The sequence below is a fragment of the Cyanistes caeruleus genome, chromosome 14, assembly GCF_971803275.1.
Source record: "Cyanistes caeruleus chromosome 14, bCyaCae1.hap1.1, whole genome shotgun sequence".
NCBI lineage: Eukaryota > Metazoa > Chordata > Aves > Passeriformes > Paridae > Cyanistes > Cyanistes caeruleus.
The window spans coordinates 37,843-54,521 of NC_141714.1; the positions used below are offsets into that span (position 1 = coordinate 37,843).

The following is a 16,679-nucleotide window of genomic DNA, read 5'->3' on the forward strand; positions in this document are numbered from 1 at the left end:
TGAAAATCAAAGACTGTTTATCTGTAGAAGAAAAGGAACAAGAATGAACTACACCACATATTTACACTGTAAGAATATTGGTAACAACAACAACAACAACAACCACAACAACAACAACAAACTATAGAACCTATTTACCTGAGAACAGCTCTAACAAAACTCTATGAAACGTATTTACAGACAACTTAAACAAGCTCTAAAACCTCTATCCTGAACACAACAACTGTAAAACGTATGTACAGCAGGGTGGCATCTGTGTCTGTGATGTCCCTAAGTCCTGGAAGAAAAACAAGTAGCACGGTCAGTGCAGTCAGGCACGGAAGGGTGTTCCATGTGCTGCCGGGCTGGGACACTGGCCCAGTGGGACTCTGCTGCCAGAAGGGAGCCTGGCTGGGGGCTGTGGCCCAGGCACTGGAACAGGGCTTGTGTGGCCCACAGGAAGCCCAGGCCAGGCCAGGGATGGCCAGCAGAATCCAGTGCATGGGCTAGCGTGTCCCTGAGCAGGAAGTGCCCAGCCCGGCCCCAGGCTGGCAGCAGGGGCCCCACTCTGCCTGTGGGGAGCACCTGCCTGTTCTGCTGCTGGCATCGGTCTTCATCCCAAGACCATGTCTTCCTCCTTGTCTTTTAGATCAATATCCATCTCTTCAACATAATCTTTCGTTTCCACCTCCATCTCTTCCTCTGTCTCGTACATATCCACATCCATCTCTTCCTCTCCAGTATCCTCTCCGTCCACTTCCATGGCTTCTTCTCTATCAGTCTGTGTATCGACGTCCGTCTCCTCCTCTCCGTCTGTGCCAGCCTGCAGAGGTAGCAAAATTTCCCAGCCTGTCCCACAGAGCTCCAGCCCAGCCAGGCAGCTGCGGGGTGTCCGCCTCCGTGGAATAGTACCATACCTCTTTTGGAACAAATGCAGACATCCTGCAGGGATGGAGAGCAAAATCCAAGCGATGGGGAGCTTTGGGGACTGCTGGGGGAATCAGGGAGCAGGTGGCAACAAGGTGACAGGGGTAGGCTTGGAGCAGGGTGAATGAAGAGCGTGCTGGCACAAGGAGCCAAGGGTTGTGTTGTGGCCGTTGCTGGATGCTGGAAGTTCTAGCTGGAGCGTGCACTGTGACATCACCGCCAGGAGTTCAGGCCCAGGCTGAAGTGGACAACGGAGACCGTAGAATGAATGATGGAATCCCTGGGTGCTTGGGCTTGGAAGGGACCCTAAAGACCATCTTGTTCCAAGCGGAGCGATCTTCCCCTAGAATAGGTTGCTCAGAGCCCCGCTCCCAGCTGGCCTTGGATGTTGCCAAGGATGGAGCATCCCCAGCCTCTGTGCACAGCTTGGGCCAGTGGCCCAGCAGCCGGAGTGGAAAAGAGCAGCTTCATTAGATCCAACTTCAAGCTCACTCCTGCAGTTGAAAGGCTTCTCCTCCCTGTGCCCATCTTTCCTCGAGCTGCAGGGAGGCCTCGCCAGCCCCCTTCTCTTTCCAGGCTGAGCATCCCCAGCCCCACACGGACAGCAGTCCCATGCGTGGCAGTCAAGGCTAAAGGGTAGCAAATGGCTACATCAGGAAGTGAGAGATGGAAGCTTTTGGAGATGGAAGCTTTACCTCTAAATGTAGAAAAGAAAGAGAAGTGGAGGGGGAAATGGTGGGACTCTGGCTCTGTTCTAACTGGCGAAGATTTTCTTCTCTTCTTTTCTGTCGTGCTAACCCAAGTTTTGTTGTTTGAAAGGAGGTTTAGCAAAATATCCATCGTCTTCTCCACTGCTGAAACACTGAACAACACCTGGGCAGGCTGAGGATGCAGAGCAAAACCTGCAAATATCTACTGCTGATCGTGATCCTGGGGAATGCAGCTAAAGCCAGCCAAAAGCAATTTCTGGAAAGTCAAGCCTGCTTTACGTTTTCTGGAGTTTGCTTGTGCCAACTTCACCAGTCATTTCTAAAAAAGGAAAAGAAACTCCAAGCAAAAGAGAGAAAAACACAAAGAAACCAACCCAAAGAAACCAATCAAACAAACAGATAAAACACCCCCAATCAAACCAAAGGCAATGAGAAGTTAGGACTAGTTGTAAGGATATCACAGCAGGCGAATGGCTGCTTCCTACTTGGATCACCATCCAAAGCCACCTAGAACAACTTCTCCAAAACATATCCAACAGGACAAATGGAAAAAGTGATCCATGGCAGCTCTGCATTGTGGTGAAGGATGAGCATGCAGTGGTCCAGATGCAGCATTGCCCACCCTCCAGGCTGCTGTTTGCTCTGCTGAAAGACTCTTGCAGGACTCTTGTGGCCCCTCTCCATGCAATGGAAATCCTTGCCACAGCTCTCAGTTGAGGCACTGGCATTTCCAGAGCCAGATTCAGGCACAATCCTACTGCCTGCTGAGCATCTGGGAAAGGTGCTGAGCATCTTCAGGCCTAGAAGCACAAAAGAGCTCAGGCTCTCCCCGAACTGGGTTTTCAGGGCAGCTTTCCGTATCTCTGCAAGATTTCTTCATCCCTCAACACGTCTGACTTTATTATGTCCAACGATGCATTTGGGTTTCTTCCGTCCTCTTGTGTGCCCGTGAGTAAGCTTCCACGTGGATGAAGGAGATTGTGTACAGGACAATTGATTGCGGCATTGCCATTTGGCTTCACTGTCACTCAGTTGAACACGGTCCTTATCTAAGAAGGACTTCCAAGAAATGGGTAGGAGTTTTGGCTGTGAGAGGAGCAGAAAGCACATTTTCTACAGCAAATTGCTAGCTGATGCACTTTCCTCCCTGCCAAAATAGTGATTGCCATTCATCTTCCTGGGAAGAATGTAAAGACCCATTCAGAGATGCCAGGTTCAGCTGGCCTGTGGCTTTGTGTGCCTCATTTCACATGTCCAATTTCAAGGGCCACTAAAAGAGGCTCATGTTTGCCTTGCTACCCACAAGTGCTGTAGGTATTTCCAGGAGAAGAGGGAAAACATCGCTGTCCTGTGGTGTGGTAGAAATGCCACCACAACTGTGATTGTGTGAGCAAAGCCAGCCAGTGCTTTTTGGGGCAGCAGCAGCAGCTGAGAGTGTGGCAGAGCGGTTGTGATACTCTTTTTAGAGTCCTGCAAACATTGTTCCCGAAACAACCCACAGCTTTGCAAATGTGCCCGAAGAAAATGCAAAGAGAACTGGGGTGTGAAAATCAAAGACTGTTTATCTGTAGAAGAAAAGGAACAAGAATGAACTACACCACATATTTACACTGTAAGAATATTGGTAACAACAACAACAACAACAACCACAACAACAACAACAAACTATAGAACCTATTTACCTGAGAACAGCTCTAACAAAACTCTATGAAACGTATTTACAGACAACTTAAACAAGCTCTAAAACCTCTATCCTGAACACAACAACTGTAAAACGTATGTACAGCAGGGTGGCATCTGTGTCTGTGATGTCCCTAAGTCCTGGAAGAAAAACAAGTAGCACGGTCAGTGCAGTCAGGCACGGAAGGGTGTTCCATGTGCTGCCGGGCTGGGACACTGGCCCAGTGGGACTCTGCTGCCAGAAGGGAGCCTGGCTGGGGGCTGTGGCCCAGGCACTGGAACAGGGCTTGTGTGGCCCACAGCAAGCCCAGGCCAGGCCAGGGATGGCCAGCAGAATCCAGTGCATGGGCTAGCGTGTCCCTGAGCAGGAAGTGCCCAGCCCGGCCCCAGGCTGGCAGCAGGGGCCCCACTCTGCCTGTGGGGAGCACCTGCCTGTTCTGCTGCTGGCATCGGTCTTCATCCCAAGACCATGTCTTCCTCCTTGTCTTTTAGATCAATATCCATCTCTTCAACATAATCTTTCGTTTCCACCTCCATCTCTTCCTCTGTCTCGTACATATCCACATCCATCTCTTCCTCTCCAGTATCCTCTCCGTCCACTTCCATGGCTTCTTCTCTATCAGTCTGTGTATCGACGTCCGTCTCCTCCTCTCCGTCTGTGCCAGCCTGCAGAGGTAGCAAAATTTCCCAGCCTGTCCCACAGAGCTCCAGCCCAGCCAGGCAGCTGCGGGGTGTCCGCCTCCGTGGAATAGTACCATACCTCTTTTGGAACAAATGCAGACATCCTGCAGGGATGGAGAGCAAAATCCAAGTGATGGGGAGCTTTGGGGACTGCTGGGGGAATCAGGGAGCAGGTGGCAACAAGGTGACAGGGGTAGGCTTGGAGCAGGGTGAATGAAGAGCGTGCTGGCACAAGGAGCCAAGGGTTGTGTTGTGGCCGTTGCTGGATGCTGGAAGTTCTAGCTGGAGCGTGCACTGTGACATCACCGCCAGGAGTTCAGGCCCAGGCTGAAGTGGACAACGGAGACCGTAGAATGAATGATGGAATCCCTGGGTGCTTGGGCTTGGAAGGGACCCTAAAGACCATCTTGTTCCAAGCGGAGCGATCTTCCCCTAGAATAGGTTGCTCAGAGCCCCGCTCCCAGCTGGCCTTGGATGTTGCCAAGGATGGAGCATCCCCAGCCTCTGTGCACAGCCTGGGCCAGTGGCCCAGCAGCCGGAGTGGAAAAGAGCAGCTTCATTAGATCCAACTTCAAGCTCACTCCTGCAGTTGAAAGGCTTCTCCTCTCTGTGCCCATCTTTCCTAGAGCTGCAGGGAGGCCTCGCCAGCCCCCTTCTCTTTCCAGGCTGAGCATCCCCAGCCCCACACGGACAGCAGTCCCATGCGTGGCAGTCAAGGCTAAAGGGTAGCAAATGGCTACATCAGGAAGTGAGAGATGGAAGCTTTTGGAGATGGAAGCTTTACCTCTAAATGTAGAAAAGAAAGAGAAGTGGAGGGGGAAATGGTGGGACTCTGGCTCTGTTCTAACTGGCGAAGATTTTCTTTTCTTCTTTTCTGTCGTGCTAACCCAAGTTTTGTTGTTTGAAAGGAGGTTTAGCAAAATATCCATCGTCTTCTCCACTGCTGAAACACTGAACAACACCTGGGCAGGCTGAGGATGCAGAGCAAAACCTGCAAATATCTACTGCTGATCGTGATCCTGGGGAATGCAGCTAAAGCCAGCCAAAAGCAATTTCTGGAAAGTCAAGCCTGCTTTACGTTTTCTGGAGTTTGCTTGTGCCAACTTCACCAGTCATTTCTAAAAAAGGAAAAGAAACTCCAAGCAAAAGAGAGAAAAACACAAAGAAACCAACCCAAAGAAACCAATCAAACAAACAGATAAAACACCCCCAATCAAACCAAAGGCAATGAGAAGTTAGGACTAGTTGTAAGGATATCACAGCAGGCGAATGGCTGCTTCCTACTTGGATCACCATCCAAAGCCACCTAGAACAACTTCTCCAAAACATATCCAACAGGACAAATGGAAAAAGTGATCCATGGCAGCTCTGCATTGTGGTGAAGGATGAGCATGCAGTGGTCCAGATGCAGCATTGCCCACCCTCCAGGCTGCTGTTTGCTCTGCTGAAAGACTCTTGCAGGACTCTTGTGGCCCCTCTCCATGCAATGGAAATCCTTGCCACAGCTCTCAGTTGAGGCACTGGCATTTCCAGAGCCAGATTCAGGCACAATCCTACTGCCTGCTGAGCATCTGGGAAAGGTGCTGAGCATCTTCAGGCCTAGAAGCACAAAAGAGCTCAGGCTCTCCCCGAACTGGGTTTTCAGGGCAGCTTTCCATATCTCTGCAAGATTTCTTCATCCCTCAACACGTCTGACTTTATTATGTCCAACGATGCATTTGGGTTTCTTCCGTCCTCTTGTGTGCCCGTGAGTAAGCTTCCACGTGGATGAAGGAGATTGTGTACAGGACAATTGATTGCGGCATTGCCATTTGGCTTCACTGTCACTCAGTTGAACACGGTCCTTATCTAAGAAGGACTTCCAAGAAATGGGTAGGAGTTTTGGCTGTGAGAGGAGCAGAAAGCACATTTTCTACAGCAAATTGCTAGCTGATGCACTTTCCTCCCTGCCAAAATAGTGATTGCCATTCATCTTCCTGGGAAGAATGTAAAGACCCATTCAGAGATGCCAGGTTCAGCTGGCCTGTGGCTTTGTGTGCCTCATTTCACATGTCCAATTTCAAGGGCCACTAAAAGAGGCTCATGTTTGCCTTGCTACCCACAAGTGCTGTAGGTATTTCCAGGAGAAGAGGGAAAACATCGCTGTCCTGTGGTGTGGTAGAAATGCCACCACAACTGTGATTGTGTGAGCAAAGCCAGCCAGTGCTTTTTGGGGCAGCAGCAGCAGCTGAGAGTGTGGCAGAGCGGTTGTGATACTCTTTTTAGAGTCCTGCAAACATTGTTCCCGAAACAACCCACAGCTTTGCAAATGTGCCCGAAGAAAATGCAAAGAGAACTGGGGTGTGAAAATCAAAGACTGTTTATCTGTAGAAGAAAAGGAACAAGAATGAACTACACCACATATTTACACTGTAAGAATATTGGTAACAACAACAACAACAACAACCACAACAACAACAACAAACTATAGAACCTATTTACCTGAGAACAGCTCTAACAAAACTCTATGAAACGTATTTACAGACAACTTAAACAAGCTCTAAAACCTCTATCCTGAACACAACAACTGTAAAACGTATGTACAGCAGGGTGGCATCTGTGTCTGTGATGTCCCTAAGTCCTGGAAGAAAAACAAGTAGCACGGTCAGTGCAGTCAGGCACGGAAGGGTGTTCCATGTGCTGCCGGGCTGGGACACTGGCCCAGTGGGACTCTGCTGCCAGAAGGGAGCCTGGCTGGGGGCTGTGGCCCAGGCACTGGAACAGGGCTTGTGTGGCCCACAGGAAGCCCAGGCCAGGCCAGGGATGGCCAGCAGAATCCAGTGCATGGGCTAGCGTGTCCCTGAGCAGGAAGTGCCCAGCCCGGCCCCAGGCTGGCAGCAGGGGCCCCACTCTGCCTGTGGGGAGCACCTGCCTGTTCTGCTGCTGGCATCGGTCTTCATCCCAAGACCATGTCTTCCTCCTTGTCTTTTAGATCAATATCCATCTCTTCAATATAATCTTTCGTTTCCACCTCCATCTCTTCCTCTGTCTCGTACATATCCACATCCATCTCTTCCTCTCCGGTATCCTCTCCGTCCACTTCCATGGCTTCTTCTCTATCAGTCTGTGTATCGACGTCCGTCTCCTCCTCTCCGTCTGTGCCAGCCTGCAGAGGTAGCAAAATTTCCCAGCCTGTCCCACAGAGCTCCAGCCCAGCCAGGCAGCTGCGGGGTGTCCGCCTCCGTGGAATAGTACCATACCTCTTTTGGAACAAATGCAGACATCCTGCAGGGATGGAGAGCAAAATCCAAGCGATGGGGAGCTTTGGGGACTGCTGGGGGAATCAGGGAGCAGGTGGCAACAAGGTGACAGGGGTAGGCTTGGAGCAGGGTGAATGAAGAGCGTGCTGGCACAAGGAGCCAAGGGTTGTGTTGTGGCCGTTGCTGGATGCTGGAAGTTCTAGCTGGAGCGTGCACTGTGACATCACCGCCAGGAGTTCAGGCCCAGGCTGAAGTGGACAACGGAGACCGTAGAATGAATGATGGAATCCCTGGGTGCTTGGGCTTGGAAGGGACCCTAAAGACCATCTTGTTCCAAGCGGAGAGATCTTCCCCTAGAATAGGTTGCTCAGAGCCCCGCTCCCAGCTGGCCTTGGATGTTGCCAAGGATGGAGCATCCCCAGCCTCTGTGCACAGCCTGGGCCAGTGGCCCAGCAGCCGGAGTGGAAAAGAGCAGCTTCATTAGATCCAACTTCAAGCTCACTCCTGCAGTTGAAAGGCTTCTCCTCTCTGTGCCCATCTTTCCTAGAGCTGCAGGGAGGCCTCGCCAGCCCCCTTCTCTTTCCAGGCTGAGCATCCCCAGCCCCACACGGACAGCAGTCCCATGCGTGGCAGTCAAGGCTAAAGGGTAGCAAATGGCTACATCAGGAAGTGAGAGATGGAAGCTTTTGGAGATGGAAGCTTTACCTCTAAATGTAGAAAAGAAAGAGAAGTGGAGGGGGAAATGGTGGGACTCTGGCTCTGTTCTAACTGGCGAAGATTTTCTTTTCTTCTTTTCTGTCGTGCTAACCCAAGTTTTGTTGTTTGAAAGGAGGTTTAGCAAAATATCCATCGTCTTCTCCACTGCTGAAACACTGAACAACACCTGGGCAGGCTGAGGATGCAGAGCAAAACCTGCAAATATCTACTGCTGATCGTGATCCTGGGGAATGCAGCTAAAGCCAGCCAAAAGCAATTTCTGGAAAGTCAAGCCTGCTTTACGTTTTCTGGAGTTTGCTTGTGCCAACTTCACCAGTCATTTCTAAAAAAGGAAAAGAAACTCCAAGCAAAAGAGAGAAAAACACAAAGAAACCAACCCAAAGAAACCAATCAAACAAACAGATAAAACACCCCCAATCAAACCAAAGGCAATGAGAAGTTAGGACTAGTTGTAAGGATATCACAGCAGGCGAATGGCTGCTTCCTACTTGGATCACCATCCAAAGCCACCTAGAACAACTTCTCCAAAACATATCCAACAGGACAAATGGAAAAAGTGATCCATGGCAGCTCTGCATTGTGGTGAAGGATGAGCATGCAGTGGTCCAGATGCAGCATTGCCCACCCTCCAGGCTGCTGTTTGCTCTGCTGAAAGACTCTTGCAGGACTCTTGTGGCCCCTCTCCATGCAATGGAAATCCTTGCCACAGCTCTCAGTTGAGGCACTGGCATTTCCAGAGCCAGATTCAGGCACAATCCTACTGCCTGCTGAGCATCTGGGAAAGGTGCTGAGCATCTTCAGGCCTAGAAGCACAAAAGAGCTCAGGCTCTCCCCGAACTGGGTTTTCAGGGCAGCTTTCCATATCTCTGCAAGATTTCTTCATCCCTCAACACGTCTGACTTTATTATGTCCAACGATGCATTTGGGTTTCTTCCGTCCTCTTGTGTGCCCGTGAGTAAGCTTCCACGTGGATGAAGGAGATTGTGTACAGGACAATTGATTGCGGCATTGCCATTTGGCTTCACTGTCACTCAGTTGAACACGGTCCTTATCTAAGAAGGACTTCCAAGAAATGGGTAGGAGTTTTGGCTGTGAGAGGAGCAGAAAGCACATTTTCTACAGCAAATTGCTAGCTGATGCACTTTCCTCCCTGCCAAAATAGTGATTGCCATTCATCTTCCTGGGAAGAATGTAAAGACCCATTCAGAGATGCCAGGTTCAGCTGGCCTGTGGCTTTGTGTGCCTCATTTCACATGTCCAATTTCAAGGGCCACTAAAAGAGGCTCATGTTTGCCTTGCTACCCACAAGTGCTGTAGGTATTTCCAGGAGAAGAGGGAAAACATCGCTGTCCTGTGGTGTGGTAGAAATGCCACCACAACTGTGATTGTGTGAGCAAAGCCAGCCAGTGCTTTTTGGGGCAGCAGCAGCAGCTGAGAGTGTGGCAGAGCGGTTGTGATACTCTTTTTAGAGTCCTGCAAACATTGTTCCCGAAACAACCCACAGCTTTGCAAATGTGCCCGAAGAAAATGCAAAGAGAACTGGGGTGTGAAAATCAAAGACTGTTTATCTGTAGAAGAAAAGGAACAAGAATGAACTACACCACATATTTACACTGTAAGAATATTGGTAACAACAACAACAACAACAACCACAACAACAACAACAAACTATAGAACCTATTTACCTGAGAACAGCTCTAACAAAACTCTATGAAACGTATTTACAGACAACTTAAACAAGCTCTAAAACCTCTATCCTGAACACAACAACTGTAAAACGTATGTACAGCAGGGTGGCATCTGTGTCTGTGATGTCCCTAAGTCCTGGAAGAAAAACAAGTAGCACGGTCAGTGCAGTCAGGCACGGAAGGGTGTTCCATGTGCTGCCGGGCTGGGACACTGGCCCAGTGGGACTCTGCTGCCAGAAGGGAGCCTGGCTGGGGGCTGTGGCCCAGGCACTGGAACAGGGCTTGTGTGGCCCACAGGAAGCCCAGGCCAGGCCAGGGATGGCCAGCAGAATCCAGTGCATGGGCTAGCGTGTCCCTGAGCAGGAAGTGCCCAGCCCGGCCCCAGGCTGGCAGCAGGGGCCCCACTCTGCCTGTGGGGAGCACCTGCCTGTTCTGCTGCTGGCATCGGTCTTCATCCCAAGACCATGTCTTCCTCCTTGTCTTTTAGATCAATATCCATCTCTTCAACATAATCTTTCGTTTCCACCTCCATCTCTTCCTCTGTCTCGTACATATCCACATCCATCTCTTGCTCTCCAGTATCCTCTCCGTCCACTTCCATGGCTTCTTCTCTATCAGTCTGTGTATCGACGTCCGTCTCCTCCTCTCCGTCTGTGCCAGCCTGCAGAGGTAGCAAAATTTCCCAGCCTGTCCCACAGAGCTCCAGCCCAGCCAGGCAGCTGCGGGGTGTCCGCCTCCGTGGAATAGTACCATACCTCTTTTGGAACAAATGCAGACATCCTGCAGGGATGGAGAGCAAAATCCAAGCGATGGGGAGCTTTGGGGACTGCTGGGGGAATCAGGGAGCAGGTGGCAACAAGGTGACAGGGGTAGGCTTGGAGCAGGGTGAATGAAGAGCGTGCTGGCACAAGGAGCCAAGGGTTGTGTTGTGGCCGTTGCTGGATGCTGGAAGTTCTAGCTGGAGCGTGCACTGTGACATCACCGCCAGGAGTTCAGGCCCAGGCTGAAGTGGACAACGGAGACCGTAGAATGAATGATGGAATCCCTGGGTGCTTGGGCTTGGAAGGGACCCTAAAGACCATCTTGTTCCAAGCGGAGCGATCTTCCCCTAGAATAGGTTGCTCAGAGCCCCGCTCCCAGCTGGCCTTGGATGTTGCCAAGGATGGAGCATCCCCAGCCTCTGTGCACAGCCTGGGCCAGTGGCCCAGCAGCCGGAGTGGAAAAGAGCAGCTTCATTAGATCCAACTTCAAGCTCACTCCTGCAGTTGAAAGGCTTCTCCTCTCTGTGCCCATCTTTCCTAGAGCTGCAGGGAGGCCTCGCCAGCCCCCTTCTCTTTCCAGGCTGAGCATCCCCAGCCCCACACGGACAGCAGTCCCATGCGTGGCAGTCAAGGCTAAAGGGTAGCAAATGGCTACATCAGGAAGTGAGAGATGGAAGCTTTTGGAGATGGAAGCTTTACCTCTAAATGTAGAAAAGAAAGAGAAGTGGAGGGGGAAATGGTGGGACTCTGGCTCTGTTCTAACTGGCGAAGATTTTCTTTTCTTCTTTTCTGTCGTGCTAACCCAAGTTTTGTTGTTTGAAAGGAGGTTTAGCAAAATATCCATCGTCTTCTCCACTGCTGAAACACTGAACAACACCTGGGCAGGCTGAGGATGCAGAGCAAAACCTGCAAATATCTACTGCTGATCGTGATCCTGGGGAATGCAGCTAAAGCCAGCCAAAAGCAATTTCTGGAAAGTCAAGCCTGCTTTACGTTTTCTGGAGTTTGCTTGTGCCAACTTCACCAGTCATTTCTAAAAAAGGAAAAGAAACTCCAAGCAAAAGAGAGAAAAACACAAAGAAACCAACCCAAAGAAACCAATCAAACAAACAGATAAAACACCCCCAATCAAACCAAAGGCAATGAGAAGTTAGGACTAGTTGTAAGGATATCACAGCAGGCGAATGGCTGCTTCCTACTTGGATCACCATCCAAAGCCACCTAGAACAACTTCTCCAAAACATATCCAACAGGACAAATGGAAAAAGTGATCCATGGCAGCTCTGCATTGTGGTGAAGGATGAGCATGCAGTGGTCCAGATGCAGCATTGCCCACCCTCCAGGCTGCTGTTTGCTCTGCTGAAAGACTCTTGCAGGACTCTTGTGGCCCCTCTCCATGCAATGGAAATCCTTGCCACAGCTCTCAGTTGAGGCACTGGCATTTCCAGAGCCAGATTCAGGCACAATCCTACTGCCTGCTGAGCATCTGGGAAAGGTGCTGAGCATCTTCAGGCCTAGAAGCACAAAAGAGCTCAGGCTCTCCCCGAACTGGGTTTTCAGGGCAGCTTTCCATATCTCTGCAAGATTTCTTCATCCCTCAACACGTCTGACTTTATTATGTCCAACGATGCATTTGGGTTTCTTCCGTCCTCTTGTGTGCCCGTGAGTAAGCTTCCACGTGGATGAAGGAGATTGTGTACAGGACAATTGATTGCGGCATTGCCATTTGGCTTCACTGTCACTCAGTTGAACACGGTCCTTATCTAAGAAGGACTTCCAAGAAATGGGTAGGAGTTTTGGCTGTGAGAGGAGCAGAAAGCACATTTTCTACAGCAAATTGCTAGCTGATGCACTTTCCTCCCTGCCAAAATAGTGATTGCCATTCATCTTCCTGGGAAGAATGTAAAGACCCATTCAGAGATGCCAGGTTCAGCTGGCCTGTGGCTTTGTGTGCCTCATTTCACATGTCCAATTTCAAGGGCCACTAAAAGAGGCTCATGTTTGCCTTGCTACCCACAAGTGCTGTAGGTATTTCCAGGAGAAGAGGGAAAACATCGCTGTCCTGTGGTGTGGTAGAAATGCCACCACAACTGTGATTGTGTGAGCAAAGCCAGCCAGTGCTTTTTGGGGCAGCAGCAGCAGCTGAGAGTGTGGCAGAGCGGTTGTGATACTCTTTTTAGAGTCCTGCAAACATTGTTCCCGAAACAACCCACAGCTTTGCAAATGTGCCCGAAGAAAATGCAAAGAGAACTGGGGTGTGAAAATCAAAGACTGTTTATCTGTAGAAGAAAAGGAACAAGAATGAACTACACCACATATTTACACTGTAAGAATATTGGTAACAACAACAACAACAACAACCACAACAACAACAACAAACTATAGAACCTATTTACCTGAGAACAGCTCTAACAAAACTCTATGAAACGTATTTACAGACAACTTAAACAAGCTCTAAAACCTCTATCCTGAACACAACAACTGTAAAACGTATGTACAGCAGGGTGGCATCTGTGTCTGTGATGTCCCTAAGTCCTGGAAGAAAAACAAGTAGCACGGTCAGTGCAGTCAGGCACGGAAGGGTGTTCCATGTGCTGCCGGGCTGGGACACTGGCCCAGTGGGACTCTGCTGCCAGAAGGGAGCCTGGCTGGGGGCTGTGGCCCAGGCACTGGAACAGGGCTTGTGTGGCCCACAGGAAGCCCAGGCCAGGCCAGGGATGGCCAGCAGAATCCAGTGCATGGGCTAGCGTGTCCCTGAGCAGGAAGTGCCCAGCCCGGCCCCAGGCTGGCAGCAGGGGCCCCACTCTGCCTGTGGGGAGCACCTGCCTGTTCTGCTGCTGGCATCGGTCTTCATCCCAAGACCATGTCTTCCTCCTTGTCTTTTAGATCAATATCCATCTCTTCAACATAATCTTTCGTTTCCACCTCCATCTCTTCCTCTGTCTCGTACATATCCACATCCATCTCTTGCTCTCCAGTATCCTCTCCGTCCACTTCCATGGCTTCTTCTCTATCAGTCTGTGTATCGACGTCCGTCTCCTCCTCTCCGTCTGTGCCAGCCTGCAGAGGTAGCAAAATTTCCCAGCCTGTCCCACAGAGCTCCAGCCCAGCCAGGCAGCTGCGGGGTGTCCGCCTCCGTGGAATAGTACCATACCTCTTTTGGAACAAATGCAGACATCCTGCAGGGATGGAGAGCAAAATCCAAGCGATGGGGAGCTTTGGGGACTGCTGGGGGAATCAGGGAGCAGGTGGCAACAAGGTGACAGGGGTAGGCTTGGAGCAGGGTGAATGAAGAGCGTGCTGGCACAAGGAGCCAAGGGTTGTGTTGTGGCCGTTGCTGGATGCTGGAAGTTCTAGCTGGAGCGTGCACTGTGACATCACCGCCAGGAGTTCAGGCCCAGGCTGAAGTGGACAACGGAGACCGTAGAATGAATGATGGAATCCCTGGGTGCTTGGGCTTGGAAGGGACCCTAAAGACCATCTTGTTCCAAGCGGAGCGATCTTCCCCTAGAATAGGTTGCTCAGAGCCCCGCTCCCAGCTGGCCTTGGATGTTGCCAAGGATGGAGCATCCCCAGCCTCTGTGCACAGCCTGGGCCAGTGGCCCAGCAGCCGGAGTGGAAAAGAGCAGCTTCATTAGATCCAACTTCAAGCTCACTCCTGCAGTTGAAAGGCTTCTCCTCTCTGTGCCCATCTTTCCTAGAGCTGCAGGGAGGCCTCGCCAGCCCCCTTCTCTTTCCAGGCTGAGCATCCCCAGCCCCACACGGACAGCAGTCCCATGCGTGGCAGTCAAGGCTAAAGGGTAGCAAATGGCTACATCAGGAAGTGAGAGATGGAAGCTTTTGGAGATGGAAGCTTTACCTCTAAATGTAGAAAAGAAAGAGAAGTGGAGGGGGAAATGGTGGGACTCTGGCTCTGTTCTAACTGGCGAAGATTTTCTTTTCTTCTTTTCTGTCGTGCTAACCCAAGTTTTGTTGTTTGAAAGGAGGTTTAGCAAAATATCCATCGTCTTCTCCACTGCTGAAACACTGAACAACACCTGGGCAGGCTGAGGATGCAGAGCAAAACCTGCAAATATCTACTGCTGATCGTGATCCTGGGGAATGCAGCTAAAGCCAGCCAAAAGCAATTTCTGGAAAGTCAAGCCTGCTTTACGTTTTCTGGAGTTTGCTTGTGCCAACTTCACCAGTCATTTCTAAAAAAGGAAAAGAAACTCCAAGCAAAAGAGAGAAAAACACAAAGAAACCAACCCAAAGAAACCAATCAAACAAACAGATAAAACACCCCCAATCAAACCAAAGGCAATGAGAAGTTAGGACTAGTTGTAAGGATATCACAGCAGGCGAATGGCTGCTTCCTACTTGGATCACCATCCAAAGCCACCTAGAACAACTTCTCCAAAACATATCCAACAGGACAAATGGAAAAAGTGATCCATGGCAGCTCTGCATTGTGGTGAAGGATGAGCATGCAGTGGTCCAGATGCAGCATTGCCCACCCTCCAGGCTGCTGTTTGCTCTGCTGAAAGACTCTTGCAGGACTCTTGTGGCCCCTCTCCATGCAATGGAAATCCTTGCCACAGCTCTCAGTTGAGGCACTGGCATTTCCAGAGCCAGATTCAGGCACAATCCTACTGCCTGCTGAGCATCTGGGAAAGGTGCTGAGCATCTTCAGGCCTAGAAGCACAAAAGAGCTCAGGCTCTCCCCGAACTGGGTTTTCAGGGCAGCTTTCCATATCTCTGCAAGATTTCTTCATCCCTCAACACGTCTGACTTTATTATGTCCAACGATGCATTTGGGTTTCTTCCGTCCTCTTGTGTGCCCGTGAGTAAGCTTCCACGTGGATGAAGGAGATTGTGTACAGGACAATTGATTGCGGCATTGCCATTTGGCTTCACTGTCACTCAGTTGAACACGGTCCTTATCTAAGAAGGACTTCCAAGAAATGGGTAGGAGTTTTGGCTGTGAGAGGAGCAGAAAGCACATTTTCTACAGCAAATTGCTAGCTGATGCACTTTCCTCCCTGCCAAAATAGTGATTGCCATTCATCTTCCTGGGAAGAATGTAAAGACCCATTCAGAGATGCCAGGTTCAGCTGGCCTGTGGCTTTGTGTGCCTCATTTCACATGTCCAATTTCAAGGGCCACTAAAAGAGGCTCATGTTTGCCTTGCTACCCACAAGTGCTGTAGGTATTTCCAGGAGAAGAGGGAAAACATCGCTGTCCTGTGGTGTGGTAGAAATGCCACCACAACTGTGATTGTGTGAGCAAAGCCAGCCAGTGCTTTTTGGGGCAGCAGCAGCAGCTGAGAGTGTGGCAGAGCGGTTGTGATACTCTTTTTAGAGTCCTGCAAACATTGTTCCCGAAACAACCCACAGCTTTGCAAATGTGCCCGAAGAAAATGCAAAGAGAACTGGGGTGTGAAAATCAAAGACTGTTTATCTGTAGAAGAAAAGGAACAAGAATGAACTACACCACATATTTACACTGTAAGAATATTGGTAACAACAACAACAACAACAACCACAACAACAACAACAAACTATAGAACCTATTTACCTGAGAACAGCTCTAACAAAACTCTATGAAACGTATTTACAGACAACTTAAACAAGCTCTAAAACCTCTATCCTGAACACAACAACTGTAAAACGTATGTACAGCAGGGTGGCATCTGTGTCTGTGATGTCCCTAAGTCCTGGAAGAAAAACAAGTAGCACGGTCAGTGCAGTCAGGCACGGAAGGGTGTTCCATGTGCTGCCGGGCTGGGACACTGGCCCAGTGGGACTCTGCTGCCAGAAGGGAGCCTGGCTGGGGGCTGTGGCCCAGGCACTGGAACAGGGCTTGTGTGGCCCACAGGAAGCCCAGGCCAGGCCAGGGATGGCCAGCAGAATCCAGTGCATGGGCTAGCGTGTCCCTGAGCAGGAAGTGCCCAGCCCGGCCCCAGGCTGGCAGCAGGGGCCCCACTCTGCCTGTGGGGAGCACCTGCCTGTTCTGCTGCTGGCATCGGTCTTCATCCCAAGACCATGTCTTCCTCCTTGTCTTTTAGATCAATATCCATCTCTTCAACATAATCTTTCGTTTCCACCTCCATCTCTTCCTCTGTCTCGTACATATCCACATCCATCTCTTGCTCTCCAGTATCCTCTCCGTCCACTTCCATGGCTTCTTCTCTATCAGTCTGTGTATCGACGTCCGTCTCCTCCTCTCCGTCTGTGCCAGCCTGCAGAGGTAGCAAAATTTCCCAGCCTGTCCCACAGAGCTCCAGCCCAGCCAGGCAGCTGCGGGGTGTCCGCCTCC

General features: G+C 50.4%; 1 long non-coding RNA gene across 1 annotated transcript; it reads right to left on the reverse strand.

The window, feature by feature from the left end:
• LOC147650465 (uncharacterized) lies at nucleotides 1-16,077 on the reverse strand. The gene is made up of 11 exons (XR_015276223.1): nucleotides 13,537-16,077; nucleotides 13,209-13,442; nucleotides 10,377-12,917; nucleotides 10,049-10,282; nucleotides 7,217-9,757; nucleotides 6,889-7,122; nucleotides 4,057-6,597; nucleotides 3,729-3,962; nucleotides 897-3,437; nucleotides 569-802; nucleotides 1-277 (listed from the first exon to the last, which is right to left on the reverse strand). It is a non-coding gene; the product is annotated as an uncharacterized LOC147650465 (long non-coding RNA).
• Nucleotides 16,078-16,679: the final 602 nt, after the last annotated feature.